General features: G+C 32.9%; 1 pseudogene; it reads right to left on the reverse strand.

Moving 5' to 3' along the window:
* Positions 1-877: 877 nt before the first annotated feature.
* Positions 878-2,638, reverse strand: LOC149538512 (glutamate receptor 3.1-like; annotated as a pseudogene).
* Between the last annotated feature and the right edge of the window lie 2,597 nt (positions 2,639-5,235).

A 5,235-nucleotide genomic window follows, 5' to 3' on the forward strand; every position in this document is an offset into this window, starting at 1 on the left:
ATGATAATGGTTATGAAGATTATGATGATGGTGATGAAGATGGTGGTGGTGACGATGATGATCAAAGTTACAAGTACAATGATGGTGATGATGATGATGGCATGGATGAAGATGATAATCAGTGACATTATCAATAAAATGTATGTCAATGTATGATCAATGTCAAGTATGATGGGGTCATGATTTATTAATAATTTTTTTGGTAAGTCTATTACATTCATTTCACTACTAATTGCTAAGAATTACTAATATTTTTCATAGGGCGACATGGATACACCACAAGGCACAGGTAGGGATGTACCGGCTCACACACCTTCAACAAAGGTAAACCTTAACTAGTGTAATTATACAAATTGTATAGAAACAAATGTCATATTATTATGTTCTTTTCTTTATGGCTTTGGAGTTATTTTGATGAAATTTTACCGATATGGATATCACAACTTGATATTTATTGATAGGGAAAAGTAAAAATGACAGCAAATCAAATGTGATCTGAAAGCTCAAGTGTCATTTGTAAATGACATCACATGTAGCACTAACCCCCTCTTCATGGACCATAAGCTTATAAAAAACTATAGTGATGAAATTCTTAACCTTGTCCTTGACTGAAACATAACTAAGGAGATGAGGCACTGAAAGAAGAATTGATACTTAGAGTCAATTCTTTGAAGGTAAGTAGTGAATAATCTTAAGCAATAATAAAATTTCAATAGATTTTTATATTTTATAGTATCTTATGGATCATGATCTAAAATATTATGTGTTCTTCTTATACAATTTTGTGACACCTGTGAGACCACATGGTCAATATAGTGGGGGTTGTAGCACACAACCTTCATGTAAATAACACTTTCTCTTTACAACATTATAACACTTAACTTTGATCTTTATCCATTGCAAATGAAAATAAACAATGTTGAAAATGTCTTTCTAACAATGTGGCTTGCTCCTTTGGACGTCCTTAAAAATCATAGTTTAATTTATGCTCCAAAGTCCATAAAACAACTCCTATGAGAAGAAAGAATGCAGCAATTGTACACCATATTCCTGCATCAAATTTCTGCACTATTGCAATTATACAAAGATAACCCTAGTATGCATATGAAAATTAACTCTAGTGCACCAAAAAATGCAATGTGAGAATTATATGAGAGCTATAACATGTAGATGATTATCTTAAAGTATATTAGCAGATATAAGAATAGTTCTACATCCCAACCTTTGAGGCAACCTATTGCACAAGCTCATCATAATTGGGGTTTGATTTCCCATTTCCAAAAGGTTCAAATTTGTATGGAAGGGCATAAGGTAACAAGGCCACTATAGAAACAAACACATCAATAACAAAGCCCTTCATCATGTTGGTGTTACCTTCCAATTTATGCTCAAATCCCTTCATCATGTTGGTGTTACCTTCCAATGTATGCTCAAGCTCTTGAAATCCAACCTTTCTAGGCACAGTAATCAAAAGATGATTGTCATGATTTGGAAATACCCACCCATCTGGTATTAGTTTGTCTTGACCTAGCCATACTATATCAATCATTTTATGACCCACAATTTTTTGGATGTGTGACTTGGCATCTTTGATTTCTAGAGGAATAACAGACAAGCTAGATTGATTTGCCCAATAACTTACCTTGCAAAATCTTGTTCCAACTATATTGATCATCTAAAAAGTAGAAACAAGCAAATTTCTAGTTTTATCAAATTTTACAAAACTAGTTAAGCTAGTAAAATTTGTGTGTAGCAATATATTCTGCAACTGTAATCCTCCTACAAACACCTTTAACTCTACTAATTCTATTTCATTTCCACTTAAATTGGAGAGCTGGGGATAACCTATAAAATGAAAATTTCCTTCTTTCCTCAAGAAATTATCAATTGAATGGGAAATTGCCTAGATTGCATCATAAGAATATAGTCCAAATGCATTCAAGTGGAAACCAATAATCTTAGTTTTGTAAAGATTGTTCCACCTTACTCTAAAAGCATGCTTCTGATTTGAAATTGGAATATACCTACATATAGTAAGGACTCCTTGGAGTGAATTTATGGTTTCATAGTCAAGTCCATCAGAGTCCAGAAGGGAAGAGAGCCGATCTATGGCTATCCAAACATAGGTATTGTTCAACATTCCAAGGTACAGTACCTCAGAGAATAGATCAATACTGGTGTTTGGACTCATATACATAACAAATACCCTTGACTCCATCAAAGCTAACTGTACCAACACACTTCCAATATCATTTTTACTTACTCTAGGAGGAAATGATATTTTGTTAACAATCATAGCATTAACATCTACTAGTGCATCCTTCAAAGAAGTCACTCCATTTCTCCCATAATTATCATCTGTGTATGCAACCACAATATCATTCAAGCCATAGAAACCAATCACAACTGCAACTTCCATCATTCCATACATATCATCTATTTATGCAACCACAATAAGAAGCTATCCATTTCTCCCATAGAAACCAATCATTCTGTACTGATATGATGAGAGAGTTGGATTTGTTGCTCCAAATGAAAGAATCAGTACATGAAGTTCACTGGCTACATGTGAAACAATATGGGCAAAAATAGAAGATTGTGGCCCTACTAGTGCAACATTTTTTGTTTTCATCAACATTATAACACTTAACTTTGATTTTTGGATGCTTCTAGCTAGTATCCCATTTGATATTTATCTATTGCAAATGTCTTTTCTAAAAATGTATTCTTCAACTCATGATGAAGTGTGGACACCTCCTTTGATCAACACTCCAATATTGTCGACTGCATTCTCAGCAGAAAGGAGCTTGCATACATCTTTGAGTATACCAAGTACAATTGGTAAAAACTTGTTTTTCTATATTCAGTTATGTGCTAATCATGCATTGTTTTTTTTGTTGGATGGATTTTATACTCATGGAACCTTTTTGTGCACTAATAGATACACCTATAGTTGATAGAACAACAAAGACCACTACTAGTGAAGTTGAACCATTTCCTAGAGCAGTGTGTGTGACTAGTACCAGTTCATTTGCAGGGGCATTATTATTGAACAAGAAAACTATGTTTCTATTAAAATTACCAAAGCTTCTAGGTGCTTTAAAATTGTAATTATTTATAGTGTAATTGTAGTTTACTTATACATAACTCATTTTTGGAGTGATAATCCCATGATGTTTTTGTAGGAAATGATGTTTTCTATGATCATCTTTTTAAAATGACATTGAAGCTATTTGGTCCCAACAAATGTAAAAGGTACATAGTTTCATATCATTGCTACAATATTTTATTTTCTTCCATTTATTGTACTAGATGTTAAAGTTATTGATCTAACAATTTTTATTGTTATTTTTATGTTAAGGTGGAATGAATAGGGTCCTAAATTAATTAAAATCAGCTCATTACTTTTGAAAAGAGCATCCAAAAATATAAAGACTATGAGGGACCAATATAGAAGGGGTCTAAAGGATAACCCAAAGTATGAGCATCCTCTTATGATTCCACCAATGGAGTGGAATGAAATAATAAAAGATGCAAAAGAGAAAAGGCTACATGGTAAAGGAATTGAACCAAAAAAGGGCAACAGAAGATATGTCATGATAGTATTAAGTAGAATGTAATCATGCACTAATTAGTGATCTTTGTAAATATATAATCTAACATGTTTCAAACTTTTCATAGACTGTGAGACACATCAAAACCTACATAAGTAAGACTACAAAAGGTTGGCCAACACAAACTTGGCTCAGGTGGCTATATGAATCTTCACTCTTGACTTGTAAGTAGCGGTAATGGAATTTCATATTTAAAAAATTTATATAATGTTGCAAACATTTTTTTTAATCAAATCATACATGTAAAACTAATTATATTAAGAAAAAAATATAGGGCACAAAATTCAATGTAGAGCCCATGGATGAAGATAAAAAAAATTGCCTTAAAGGAAGGCTATAAAGTCGTGGTTGCATGCCTACGCCAATAATCTAAAAGCCATACCCAAAAATCTAGTGCACCAAATGAGACATAGGTAAATTTTCCAAATGAAAAGTAAATCAAATTGAATATTTGAGAAATTTCCTTTTTAATGTTAGTTTCCAACATAAATTGATTGTATAACCTATCAAATCCTATCACAGAACCTACGCGTGATGAAGGCCATGATTTGCATCATAGTGGCGGAGGTATTAATATACTATTGCAAATTAATTACGCAATTATGAATAGAATTTAAAATCTTCAATTACAATTTGACATGTAACCTTTTTTTAAATACTTTAAAGCATGTTGAACATCATGGTGAATGAGTGGAGCATGTTCAAAGTGTTCATCATGTTGAGGTGGCAGAAAATCAAAATGTTATTGTATATGATGTGGCATTTTCAGGTAAGAAAAATGCATGTTATGTTCTACTGGCTAATGAAATACTTGTAATAGTATTTTTAAAAAAAAGAGTATTGCCAATTTAACACATTTACTTGTATTGCAACAGAGCCCCCTTTAGTGCAACAACCTCGTGCTCCTCAAAATACGAGGAGGCATCATTATTTGACATTATATGTGCCACAAGAGGAGGAGAATGAGGAAGATATTGATGCTCCTATCAACCTTTACCTCAAGAAAGCTAAGAAAAATGAAAAGAAGATTTTGTTTTTATAAATACTCTTTGATAAACCTTGTTTGGCTCTTTGATAAACTTTTCTGGATAATGAAAGAACATTTTAGATTAAGGTAAAAATAGGTTTTGAAGGGACACAAAACCCTTTAACAAAAGTAGAAGATTAGCATTAAGTACTACCAGGTTTTACTAGGACCTGAAACCTAGAGTAAAGCAAAAAATACAAAAAAACTAGGTTTTACAAGGACCTAAAACTGCAAGTTTAAACCAAACAGACCCAAGTTTTACAAGGACCTAGAACCTACAGTTTAAACAAAAATTGGAAAATAAAAAATAAAACCAGCAACACCACATAGACTAGCAATCACCATGTCAGCAACCATGACCAACACCTACAACAGCTCCTTAATGCTCTTCTCCACCTCCTTACCTACTTCTACAATACTCTAGATAATATCAACCATGGCAGAATCAGGAACCTCAAGAGCTTCAACAATATTTTTTCTCATACTTTGTCTCATTCTCTTGTTAGGCCCTCCTGGACTTCTCACCCCAACAGTATCTGGAGACATTATCTCCTCATTTCTTTTCTTACCTAGACTGACTACTGCGGTGCACAA

Source organism: Cupressus sempervirens, chromosome 9 (genome assembly GCF_028749045.1).
Source record: "Cupressus sempervirens isolate cs-2001-9-10 chromosome 9, ASM2874904v1, whole genome shotgun sequence".
NCBI classification, from domain to species: Eukaryota; Viridiplantae; Streptophyta; class Pinopsida; order Cupressales; family Cupressaceae; genus Cupressus; species Cupressus sempervirens.